Here is a 14,367-nt window from a genome sequence, read left to right as displayed (position 1 = left end):
CAATTCGATTTTTGCACATTTCTAGAATCCCGTTTTGACTAACTTTACTATAGTTTTAAGTTAAATTGTCAAAAATGAATTTTAAATTTTGAAAATGATTAGTATTAAAGGAATTTATGTTGTTTGATGGATTTTAGAAAAAGAAAATGGTATTCGAAAAACCAAAAAGTTTACACACCAGAAAGAAAGGAAAATGGATTAAACGGTAAAATGTCTGAATCACACCCGAGTGGTGATGTCGGCATTTTATAATGTTATGTTATGTGTGGATTGATGAACGAATATCCAAGGTAATTTACTTTCTAATACATGTTTATTTACTTTCTATTAGCGCAAGGCACTAATTTAATTTTTGCATTATTATTTAATTTAGATTGGGGGACCACAATTGCATGGTAGGGAATTGAATATCCATTTTCAACTCTGTAATGTTAATTTCTCATTTGTTTTCAAAGAAAAATGACATATATATATATAGCTATTTTGTGAATTGTTAAAAAGCTTGTGAATACCTAAAAGAATAGTCCGTCATATCGTTTGAAGTGACGTGTTATCTTAGGATGTACGATAGGGAAAACCAAGCTCATACGTGGTATGAGACGCATATGAAAGTAAAGTCACAACTGGAATTCAGGTTTATTCTTTTATATCTTTACTAATGAACTTGCAATGTAAAGGTGGTCGTACATGAATGAGAATGTATAATGGGAATATCATGTACGCTTGATAGTCATAAACGAAAATGATTGGTTAATGATTACTAACAGTCTATAATAGTCAAACATCTTGACACGTCAAAAAGAGACCCATTACTTATGGTCACGTCAAACAGCCAGTTTGAGCCGAATAAATGATCAACCAACTGTGGTAATGCAGCTACCAGCTAGAAAATCAAGAACTAAAATTAGTAAATGATTGGAACATCATGTCCCGACTTAAAGTGATCTAGTCATAGAATCCCAACTCCCTAATTCCACTACTCCACCACTATGTATTATGTATATGTTATTCTAGTCTGAATTATAAACTGAAAAGCATATTTACTATTTCAATATTATCAATTAGAATGGTATAAAAAGAAAATGTTATATTATAAGTACTATTGCTCATTGTAATGTGAATTTTAACTGTTTAGTTGTTCATCTCTATCTATATGTACCAATTAATCATAGTTTGTCTTGAAAAACTATGCATGTATTGAAATGATTGAGAATACTTACTCGTTCATGTTAGGAGAGGTTATTAGTAGGAATTATTTGTTCACCTACTAAGTAACCATTGTTACTCACATTTTCCTTCCTATTTTTTTTAGTTTCAGAGCCTCCTATTGTCGAGGCGGGCGTAAAACCGGTGAGTGAGGAGAATCTGGTTAGTCATATAGACGACCAGAGTCTGCTACCTAGTGAGTATTGGGGCTTTATCTAGTCGCATCAGTCCCTACAGGTTGTATATAGATTTTGGAGTCGAAAGTTAGGACTTTTTTAAGCGATAGGACATTTTTGTAATTCTATATATTTTTACTCCTTCCACACTTTGATCTATCTTTACATTGTTCAATACTTACAGTATTTTACTACTTGTGTATTTTTAGCGTATAGGTATATATATATATATGTTATATATAATTTATTAGGTTGTCGTGTGCCTTAGAATGCTAACAGAAACAGAGGAAATCATGTTGAAGCCTTGAGACGCTATCTAGTACCTCGAAATTTGACATGGGATTTTGTGTTAGTGTTCTCGAGATGCCACAGAAGTGAAGAAGAAGAAAAAAAAGTAAAGTAGTGATGGCGACTATTGAGAACGACAATGAAAGCTGAGAATGGTGATGATGCTAATTTTCTATAGGTATAGGTGGAAAAATGAGATTCAGTATTTGTTGAATTTTTTATGAGGGTGAAAAATCATTTTCCATGGAAAAAATTGAATCAAACAAAGGAAATTGTGATTTTCCATGAAAAAATCAATTTCCCTCTAATTTTCCATGGGTTATCAAACAAATCCTTCAAAGTGTCTGTTTTAACATAGAAAAATGTGAAATCTAACCAAATTTAGAATTTAGAGGGACTATTGTTTTTCTACCAATAATTTCATAGTTCGCTACAATTCCAAGTTACAAAGATGTTGTTAAGGTCAATTTGATTGCATGTAAAAAAAAATCCATGAAAAATAAAAATCCTTAAAAGTGATTCCACCATTTGATTGCATTTAAAAAAACACATGACACAAATTATATATATATATATATATATATATATATATATACAGTGCATGGGAATAAGAAAAAGAATTAGGGTACATTTGATTGTGAGGAAAATTAGGTGGAAAATTGCTATGTGCATGTGTTTGAAGCATTAAATCAAGGAAATTTGCATGAAAAATAATTTACTTGTACTCGAGATTTATCACGTTTAATGGAAAATCCTTTTCCTTACACTCTCTTAAAAAATGATTTGCCAACACACGAAATATTAAAAACACACATAAACACACACACAAAAATAAAATAAAAAAGTGAATCGAATTTGAAACTTATACCTTTTGAAACTCTTCCCCACCAAGAAATTGTACAGTTTCTCACTATAAGTTATCTTATTTTTTATATCTTTTCTTTCTCCCTCTCTAGTTTCTTTGATTCTTCAATGAAGAATCATCATCAGAAGATGTAACTGTAGGTTGGCTTCTCAATTCAAATTTTGAGGACAAAAAAAAAACTTGGTCCAACGTATAAGATTTTATCAATGGCCCTGCTTGTTTACACCGCAAACCGTTGCAAATACAAAATTTTGTATTTGTAGAGACTTACGTTTACTGAATTTTATGTAATTTTACGATTATGGTGTTTGGTTGTGTCTAATGTAAAATTTTACATTTGCTTGATTATTCTGCAAACACAAAAAAATAAAAATAAATAAATAAATAATTCTTAAAAAAAAAATTTAAGTTAAATAATAATTAACACATGGTTCTATATCATTTTAAAATAAATTGAAAGATAAATTAAATCATTCAACTAAAAGTCTCATACAACTCATAGAATTGTTCATAATTCAATAAATTAAACTCCAAAAATTATTCAAAAACTAATAAGATAAGTTAAATTATATTAAAAAAAATCTCCTACAACTCCCATGTAGAGAGTGTCATCTATCACAATCGCAAGCTGGGGTTGTGACCCAAGATAAAGCACATGTCTCCTACGAAGTTTTGGAAGGTACGGTTTCTAATTATAATGTTAGAAATTTGAATTTTATTAAATACTGACTCCTTTAGATCATATACTTCTGTTAAGATTTTGCACACTTGCTAGAGCTATAAATTTTCGAGACGGGTCGAGTAATAAAACAATCTACACCACTGATAGATTATGATTGTGAAATAGTTGTAATATTGTGGGGCAAAGAATGTTGGTGAGATAGGCACAATAAGGTAAGGTAGAAAGGAATATTGTGAGTGGAAATGTGTGTGGTGGGGATGAGTGTATTTCTAACATGATAATGATATGGTGTTGAGTGGTGTGAGTAAAGGCTAAAAGTATTTGTCGGTAAGTGATGTTTAGAATGATATGGTGTCTAGTGATGAAAATAAGGCAGTGCATGGTGATGGTAAATATTAGGGGGTATAGGCAATATGAAAAGGGTAATGATAGTAACGTTTTGAATGAGGATAACTTAGACCTTTTGGTTAGGAAAGATTGGGAGAAAAGATTTTATTTTCTTGTGATGCCTTGTGAGGAAATAATGAGGTTTGAAAGATTAAGTGGGCACCTGCAAAATAAAGGTGTGCAATCAAAATTTGAAATTTTGTATGTGACAAAAATGAAAGAGTACTTGAAAGTAAACTCGACATGTGAAAGAGACATTTCATTAAGAGAGGTAAGAAATAAATTTATGAATAGTAGAGCATGTTGGATTTGAGATTGTATAAGTTAAAAATATTGTTAAAAAATTAAAATTACAGTAGGGAAGAGTTAGATAGAAAAGGTAGTTTTGAAAGCAAGGTGGGTCAATGTAAGATGCAAGAAAGAATAATTTTGTTACAAGATTGCATTAGTGGTGACTTAATAGAATTGTGAGAAAATAGATGAAGAATGTAAGATAACAATATTGCTTATGAATTGAAATTCATGAGAGATAGTTGTGAGATTTTTAAAGTTAATTGTAGTAATATCAATATTGGATGATAAGTAAAAATATGTATGATTTAGGCAAAATAAAATTACATGAATAGGGATTAATTGATGTTACAATGATATTGAAGCAGTAATTTAATCAATGATGTGATTTTAGGAGTAGAGTAAGAAAGCGTGTGGCTTGTAGCTTATGGAACTGTTTGCGGTAGTTGAACGGATAGGCCTATTCACTTACAGATTGATTCTATCACTGCAACTCGAACAGATTCACGACACGTCCCACATACCCATGCTGAGGAGATATCAATATATGGGGAATAAAGGTTTTGATGCGATTTGTGAAGTTAGTATTAGTAAATACTTCCATTATAGGAGTGGTGTGTTTGTAGTAAGACTGCGTATTAAGGAGTAATTTTCATTGTAAGTACAAGTACGCATAATAGGCAATGTAGTGGGTAAGGAAAACAAAGATAAAGGATAGAGAAGATGTGAAAGGATTATTGATAGAGATTGGTGGGGAATTGGTATAGTATGAGTTGATTGTTGTCTTAAGGTTATACAAATAATGGATTAGTTGGAGTATGAGCTTGAATTGGAGTGATCAATAGATGGATATATAGGGTTAATGAAAAATAAATTACATGAAGTTTATGAGTCATAAATGAAATTGGCTTGAGACCAAGAATAAATGATAATCGCATATAGGTGTTGTTGGTTATATATGTCATATTAGTGGAATGACAACAACGTTTGATAAGGTATAATTTCAATTTCGAGGACAAAATTTTTATTAAGAGGGGAGAATGTAATACCTTGAGTTTTTAACTCGTATCTCGAGGGGATCTGATAAGAAAAATTTTGGAATAATTCTAAAAGAAAAACTTAGAGTAAAATATTTGGATTTTGTTATGTTCACTTTTAAGGAAAATCGACTTTGCCATTGGATTAAAAAATGGTCGAAATATATACTTTAGCATGTAAGCAAGCTCAAATTTGAGTTTGGATAAAAGAGTTATGAAATTCTCGAATTTCATGTTGAGTGGGATCAAAAAGAAGAAATTTTTGTTAGAGTGAGAACCAAAATAATTCGACTACACCATTAGGTTCATAATGAAAAATTATTCAAAATAAAGCATTCATTCGTCGAATTCCGAGTCCGGAAAGTCAAGATATCATCGACCATCAAAATAAATAAAGAATTACAAGGATACCCTCAGCCTTGTTATAAAAGAAAGCTGACTTTCTTTTTTAAGTCATTCGCTTATTCTCTAAAGAACCAATTCTTTCCAACCCAAGGGTTTCGACTCATTATCTTCAAGAACCGTTGAGAACGAGACTGAGTTGAACCTCGACGAAGAAGGTAAAGTTGTCGACTACGACAAGAGCTACAACCTCACCATCTTTGTTTGTCCATTCGCATTCGTCTTTCCCATCCTCCATAAAAAATCAGTCGTGTACTTTGAGTGAACCTCAACACACTCCATCCGAAGGCTTCATCGAGTTAGGAGTTAGATCTATCTTTCATTGTAAAAGAGAAAGAGAGCGTCATTGTCAAATGCTTTGCAAATCCTAGCTCATTTTGCATCCAACTCAGTCCAATCTCGACTCTCGTACCATTTAACCTTGAGTTTCGTGCTAGCTCATCACTTTTGGTGTCCACAAACTTTGATAGGAGACTCTCACTTGCTATTGGTAACCGTAGTTTTCGAAATATGTATTTAAGAATTTTTATCGAAAATGAGTTGTAGTTATAAATCGTAAAAGTCTTTTGTTTGATTTTAAATTCATGTTAGAATTAGAGATTTGATATGTTTTTATCAAGTTTTAACAACAAATTTGTGGGCGGGTCAAAGGATTTGAAGAACGAAAGAAAAATCCAAAAAAAATGATCGAAAGAGCAAAAGTTCGAGCAAGCTGAAACTTGCTGACGGCGTCGCCGTCAGACCCAAAAACTTGCCCAACTAGATTTCTGATTTTTACTTTAGTTTCCCCACAGCTTATACATTATTTCTCACCCTTTATTTCATTAAAAATATTTAAGTAAATGTCTTTAATGAAATTAAGTTCTTTAATAAAATTAAGGTTTTACCCCCCATTTTGGAATAATGGAAATGGTTTCAAGATCCAAATCTCAAAGAATCAAAATTTGAATTTTTGTTTCAAGAACAAAATGTAAATTTTGACGTTTTCAACAAATTTTCAAAAATTAATATCTTGCGTACTCCTTCACCATTTCCCTTGGTTTCTGTGTCATTTCGATCCAGTACAACATTCGTGTTGAACCTATAGTTGTGCCAAAACATCTTAACCAACTCTTGCCATCATTTGATGAGAGAAAGATTTAGTCTTAAAAACCGCTTAAGGACTGGCCCGATTAAACTTCTTTGGAATATCTACACCAATAACCTGTCGTTTACACCAAATTGGCACATCGACCTGTAATATAATTTCAGATGGGATAGAGGACATCCCACACCATTGTATTTTTTGAATTTCAGACACTTGAACTTGGCCAACAATTGCACGCTGGGGTAGAAACACAGATATTTGAACTTCGTCCCTCCTAGTGTGTTTGTCCCATTTCCTCATTATCTTCTCTTGCAGTGACTCAATCCGTTAAGTGATTTTTTCATCCGTTGTGATTTTGACTTTTGTTGCCTTGAAATTGCATTTTTCATCAGGGATGATTAGAGAAGGTGGTATTTTGTGGCATATAGAGGGGAGGTCTTTTGTACCCTAGGATCGTAGGGAGCAGAGTAGTCTGTTGTTGTTTTAAGGGGTCGAGGTTTGATCTTGATGCTTCATGTTGCACGGCTTGGACTTTTATAAAGCTGGCATTAGTCAACATGGTACTTAACATATTCTTATGCTTCTCAGTGGTTTTTAACAATGCAATTATTTTTGCATCAGTGTTTGCTATCTCTATTACTGCTGGTTATAGTACCTCAAAAGTACTTATTGTAGCTGAAGATATGAGGAAATACGGAGGCTTTTTGAGATGTTTGTACTTCTTTCGTTTGGTCATCTGTGGATATAAAAGATCAAGGGTCGGTGTACCGTTTACAAAAAGGTAAGACCCATGATGCTTTATTAGACCGAGTTAAGTTATCTACTTTTTTAAGTAAGTGAATTTTAAAGAAAATGTTATTTGGCACAAGGCCGGCATCACCATGGGACTAGGATAGGTACATCAACATGGAGTTGGCATCAGCATGGAACTAGGTTAGGTACATCAGCACGGAGTTGGCATCAACATGGGGTTGGGTTGTAATAAGGCGTTATATTAGGTGGAGTTGGATATTTTCCTACGATATATTTCATTGGCGTGAGACTGACATCAACACGGGACTAGAATGCTACTTCTTAAGATTTGAAATATTTCATCAGCACGGAGATGGCATCGACATAGAGTCAAAAAAGTTCTCTTAGAGGTTTGGTAAAAGACTTTATCAACATAGGGCTGGCATCAACACAGAGCCAAAAAAAAACTTTTCATTTTTGTTAAAGGCTTCATTAGTACAAAGTTGAAAAAAGACTTTTGAAAAACATTTTGTAAAAAGGGATTTTGTCCACCTGGGATTGAATGTGATTCTTTGCATTCGGGCGCTCGTGTCCCTTAATTGGTTTTAAAAGGGTTGAGATATGATCAATGTAATTTTGGAAAAAAACTTTGTATAAGAATGGGGCATGGGGCCCGATTTGGTAAAAAAGATGATGACTTTTTATCGTTTTGATGAAAGGTTATGGACTTGATTGGGGTTCATTGTAGCTTGTTGACCTTGTTTGGTTCGGGGAAGGTAGTATATCCGATTGAAATTCCTTTGGGGTCCATGAAACGAAGTTGAGTTCCTAAGGGGTCTACATAGGTAGTAGATCCAATTGGGGTTCGCAAAGGGGTTGATACAAATTGTGTAGAAACACCTAGACCCCAAATTCGAGTTAAGTTGGGGAATTGACACGATTTGCTTCAAGATTGATAAAATAAAATTTTGAGCATGGTTGGTGGACCTCCGTTTGGGAGTCAAGACTTAAGTAGGATAAACCCCATTTATACTCGGGTAGTGGGGTTTGGTTGGTTGAGGAATTTATTTTGGTCTCGTAAGTTGCAATGGGCCCGCTTGAGGCCCAATGGCGAGTAACGTCTTAGTCGATCTCGATTTGGCTAATTGGAAGAATGTTGATTCTTTTAGAAATCATGGGCCAAGATACCATTTTGTTTAATTTTTAAAACTAAGGATTTTCTTGAAGTCTTCGAGGGTTGTGTTATTGGGCTTCCCAAAATGGTATCGGGCTTCAAAATAATGGCTAAGAGGTTAAGGAATCTGATCTGTGCCACATTTATATTCTGGGATCAATGCTGATCTATTTTGGAAGCAAGGATGAAACAAACATTATTTCAATCGTACTTGAAACACGGATAAAACACATACTGTTTTATCAGTGTTATGAACATGGATTTACACTTTTTTGGCTTAATCATGTTATGAACACGGATCAGTAAGAAATCCAGATTTCTATAATCGGTAGAAATTGGTTTCTTTACCCTATTTTGGATATTTTCCTATTAGTCACTAGTTTCCATGTCATTCTCTATTTAATTTTTTTTTGTGAACATGATGTAATTAAAAAAAGGGTTTTTCCCCTTTTACCTAAGGGGGGAAAACAAAAATGAAAACCTACGTTTTATACAAGTGTGCTCTCTTGGGCTTCAAGGCCTTAAAAATAAAAAAATTCAACTTGATATCGGGGGTTGATATATTCCTTTGGAACTTGTGTCCTAGAACATCTAGTCGAGCATATGCATGTGACTAATACTTAGATTACTATTACCCAATCTTCAAACCTCAATGCATATCGGAGTACACATGTCATGAGTTGGTGATTAGATTTGATGTGTTCATCCTTGACACTTAAAATAATCAATCTCAAGTCGTAAAACTACTAAGCATCGGGGTTTGATATTTTGTAGGGTGGGGTGGTTTGTGCAATGGGTTATGAACCGTAAGTACTTATGCATATGTATATTTCATTCATTTTTTATTGACCTCCTTACAAGTGTTTGATTAACAAAAAAAAATATTATAACATTTGCACAAAAAGAATAAATAAGAAACATAACACAACACACAAGGTTGGAAAGCAAGTGAAATATTCATTTTTAAAAAATGGCCATGTTGACAAAAAGGTTGAACCTAGCTTCTCCAATGGAGTCGCCAACTATAGATACGTAATTTTTGAATCTGAAGATGACTTTTACATGGATTTGGAGTCGTCACCATTGTTTTTATAAAAGGGTGTGAATGGTCACCCGAAAGGTATTTTTTAGAAAAAAGTCATAGTTTTGGCATCGTAGTGACTTTCATACGGATTAGGACACCAATCCACCTAAGATATAGGTAAGGATTCAGTTAGAGAAAAAAAAATGTGTTAGGCACTCATTTCTCTTCACTAAAAGGTGGTAATTTTAAAAAATGACTATTTTAGAATAGAAAAGAAAAAAAGAAAAAATCAAATACACAACAATTTGTACCCTTAAACGTAAGGGGTTTAGTATTGACTTAGATCGAAAGGATCATTTCATTGAAAGAGATGATCCTCATACAAGTCTCACCTTAGGGATATTATTTCGAAAAGTGTCACCTTGGGGACATTGTTTCGAAAAGTGTTGGCTTATGACTATGGGCCCACTCTTATGGGTTGAGAAGGGCCCAACTACCAATAGCCTCAAAACACGTTGAGTGATGTGTGCAAATTATTTTTGAGGGTTTAAAATAATTTTCTTTAGAAAATGATTACAACCTCTGCACTTTCGACCGAACCAAAGTTTGATCTGTCGGAAGTAGAGGAGGGTGAACATTATATCTTAGAGGTCTTCTAAATCAAAATTAAATAAGTGAAAAGGAAGAAGCTAGAAGAAGACGATGGAGAGGGGAGAGAGGGAATGCAATATTTTTGTTTCTAACCCACCTTGATTCTTGAACTTTCCTTATTCTTTTTATTCTTTTTTCTTCTTCTTAAGTCCTTAATGGAGTTGTTATGAGTTTTTTTAGAGAAGAAAAAGTTAATAAGACAGAGATGGAAAGTTAAGTATAGTGAAATTGAGAAAATTTAAAATTTTCTTAAGGGCTTGAGAACATGAGATTTTGTTGGGGAAAGGGTTTTTTTTATAAGTTTTTTGGATTGCTTTTAGGGTTAGAAATGTCAAAAGTAGATAGTTAAAGGATAATGGCATGAGATGTAGGCATGGGGATTTGTTATTTTGATGTTGGAGAGGGTATATGTGAAAAATGGTGTAAATGAGTTAGTTTTTAGCCAAGTGGGTTGGATCTTTCAACCCATATGGGTTGAGTGTTGGGTGGGGTTAAGGGGTGTAAGTGTTGGTTAGAAGAATGATTCTGTAAGAAGGGTAGTTGTAGATATTTTGGGAGGGTAGAGGAGATGGTGACAAATGTCCAAAGGGAATATGGGGGTATGTGTTAGGTGAATTGATTAAGGAAAATGAGTGTGGGTTGACTTGTTTTAGAGAGAATGATGGGGATAGATTATGACATGGGTAGTGGTTGGTTAACTTTTTGAGAATGATGATGAGGTTGGGTATATGGATTTAGGAGGTGAGTGGTGGTGGTGACAAGTATCCCCTTAATGATCAAGGGTTGCATAGATCTTGATTGGCCATGATGATGGATATGGATAGGGATATGGACATGGATTTGGGTTTGGGCTTGAGTAGATTTGATTAGAGTGGGATTTTAGATGTTGGGCTTAGGACTTGGTGAGGGCTTAGATTTTAGAATTAGTTTAAGTCTAGGGTTGGGTTTGTTTTAAGATGGGGTTGTAAACATGAAAATGTTCATCTTTGAACCTCAATGCTACATTGTTTGGAGTCGCTACCATTCTTTTTTGGAAATGGGTGTGAATGGACACCCGAATTAATTCTTTTGAAAACCATTTTTTCATGGCATTGTAGTGACTCTCATGTATTGGAAAGGGCAAGGTCTACCTAGATCTAGGTAAGGGGATTCGGTTAGAGAATGGGGAAGGTGTTAAGCACCCCATTCTCTCCACCTAAGGTGGTTACCTTTAGATTTGACCATTTTTTGAAAAAGATTAACATAACAAGTAAAATGCATGAGATGCATGAAGTGGGTGGGTGCACATAGTGTGTATGTACCCCTTTGAAAGATGATTTGATGTTGGTGTTGACATAAGAAATATCTTATGGGAGAAGATATTCTATGGAGTCAACACACCTTCACATGAGTTGAGATGTTGGTTTATGATTTTAGAGAATTTCTATGAATGGAGTTCTCTTAGATCTATAGCCTTAATGTATGCATGCTTAGCTAGAAACTTAGTGTTTTAGTCCCATCAAGAGAGTTACACATTTCTTCATCATAGTAAAACATGTGTGATGTGTGTGCATGGTGTACATTATGATGCATGATATGAGAATGAGTTAAAACGGGCTTCAACCTCCATCCTTTCAACCAAACTACCTCAAGCATTCCATGCCCAAGGTTGACGTTCAATCTATTCGGCATGAAGAAAGGTTCTCCATTACATCCTAAAGGTTTCTAAAAAGAAAAAAGAGAGGGATAGAAGAAGAAGATGCTAGTTAGAAAAAAAAAAGTATTATCCCACCTTGTCTCCTTGGAAGTCTTGAATGAACTTGAACTTAAGAGATGAACTTGAGAGTTGAAGGATGTAGTTAGGGGTTAAGAGAGTTGAAGGTTGAGAGATGAGAGATGAGTAGAAATTTTGGTAGAGTTTTAGGTTGAAAGATGGGGGCTTCAGAACATGAATTATTCTTAGAAAATTAGGGTATTTATAGAGTTTTTGAAGAACTTTTGGGGATAAAGCGGTCCAACATAAAAATAAAGAAAATGGACATGAAATTTAGGCTATTTCTTTTTGGATTTTTCATTTTTCTCGGGGAAAAGATGACATTTGTGAAGAAACCCTAAAAACATTCTTTAATCTTTAGTTTTTTGGTAAATAGAGGTGAGAGAACAAAAAGTACTTTTGGGAGAATGAATAAGGGAGTGACATGTGTAAAGGTGGAGTGGTAGGTGAAAAGTAGACCTTGGTTCATTTGTAAATAATGTATAAAACAATGGGTGAAAGTATAATTTTGAAATGGACTAATGGAAGGACTCCATATATGTACTTGAAGATTCTCATCTTTTGAGGGCATAATGGGAAGTTTCCTCACCTTTATGGATTATTACCAAATACCCAAGAACCTTTTTGATTTGTACAACCTTTTTGGGAAGGGCTTTCTTGGATTTTCACAAAGGGGAATTTACCCTCCAATTAGATAATGCATTGGGTATTGAGGGCTTATGGGAGATCAACATGTGTCATCTTTTGAGGGAGTGTGAAAGAATGGCTTGGTATGGGACTTAGATAATGGGCTTGGTATTGGGCTAGGAAATGAATTTGGTTAAGAAGTGAACTATGGTTAGGGTATGGGTGATGGATTGGTTAATGAGGAAGGGATATGGATCCGGGTTGATTCATGATAGGAGGTAGGAAATTAGAGTGGATTAGGGACAAGGTTGAGCATACAAAATTATATGACATGATGCATGTACGCATGTATGCATGAAAATGATGCCAAATAGCAATGCGGGTCCGTCGAAAATCTTGAGTTCTAAATTGAAATCAATTCGAGAAAATTTAAATTTTCCTAACGGGTTCGTGCAAATTGGGGTGTCTACAAGGGCTAAAGTGGGACTTAGGGTGGTTGAGGATTGGTGGGCTTAAAAATGGATTCGAGATTTGGCGGCAAGTTTGGGGTTAGAGTTGTGAGGGTTTGAGAAGGTGGTGGGTTTAGAAGCCTTATTGTGAGTTCATGAGACTTTTAAAGGTCTTAGGATCTTTTGATTTAATCAAAATATTAAATTTCGACTATTTGGCCCCTTAGTCTCGTTGATGGATTTTTATTAGAAAAATGATTCTTTTGAGTCTTTTTAAGTGGGGCCCTTTCAAATTGGGGTGTCTACATTCAAATTATAATGAGATCTTATCACAGTAACTTCAAAACTTCATCAATTTAGAGAATTTATCTCTTTACTTGTTCAAAAATTTGAAATATTTGAAGATTTATTGATCCGAGCAACCAAAAAATACTCCCACAAAACACAACCATACGATGAAGGACCCCCTTTTTAAAAAATCAAGATAACCTTAAAAAATATGGAAAAATATTAACATACATTAATTATTGAATCACTAAAAAAATAACATTAATCAATTTTTTATTGTTATAATTGTGTAGGCATTATTTGACATTCGCATGAGACCATAAGGTCATCCTAGATATGCGCAAATCACTTAGGATGGAAGGAATTAAGAATATCCGGATAGGAGCGCTCGGGATATTCGCATCAAAGTGAAGGAAAACAACACTTGGGGGATATGCTAGGAAATGATACCAAAGGGAAGACCCCATGTCAATGCTATGGTTTCGATTGAAGGACCCAATGGTTGGGATGCCATTCCCCTTCCTTTTGTACGCTAAAAAATTGTAGTAAGATTGTCAATTGAGCTTAAATCCCTAGGATCTCAGAAAAGATATAGGGATTAGATGTGATCTTATTATAATAATAAAAAGTTAAATTGGAAACAAATACCAAAAAAGAGAATAAGTCCCAAACAAAAACGAAACCCTAAAGGTGTAAATATAAGGTAAATATGTTTATTAGGATGAATTGAATTTTAGCTAATTGACTATTGTGATTCTGACTTAAGCATTGTAGGCTCTTTGTTAGGTACCACATAGATACTTTTGAAGATTCTTCTTATAGGTTTCTTTTTGTGGCATTGTCCATGAATCTCAAGGTGGTGGTCGGAAATTTTTTTACAATAACTAATTGGGGAATAACAAATAACATTGGTGATACTAGTCAAGTTATATAAATGGGAAATGTTCAACACCCTAAGCTTTACCCTACACTTTAACAAACGTGTTTTGTCCTACATGGGTTAAAGTTTTGGAATGAGCTGATTTTTGGTGAGGATAATCTCTATGATTAGAAGATCATCATCACCAAAAATCAGCTCATTCTGAAATTTTTAGCCCCATGTTTACAAGTTGAAAAATCGTGGACCATCCATTTTTTGTAAACCATTTTTGATGGGGTTAGAAGTTTTGGAATGAGTTGATTTTTGGTGAGGATGATCTCCTCGCCATAGAGATCGTCCTCACAAAAAATCAGCCCATTCCAAAACTT

The sequence above is a fragment of the Akebia trifoliata genome, chromosome 8 (assembly GCF_017979445.1).
Source record: "Akebia trifoliata isolate Shusen 1 chromosome 8, ASM1797944v1, whole genome shotgun sequence".
Lineage (NCBI taxonomy): Eukaryota > Viridiplantae > Streptophyta > Magnoliopsida > Ranunculales > Lardizabalaceae > Akebia > Akebia trifoliata.
Note: the sequence above shows the minus strand (reverse complement) of the source record.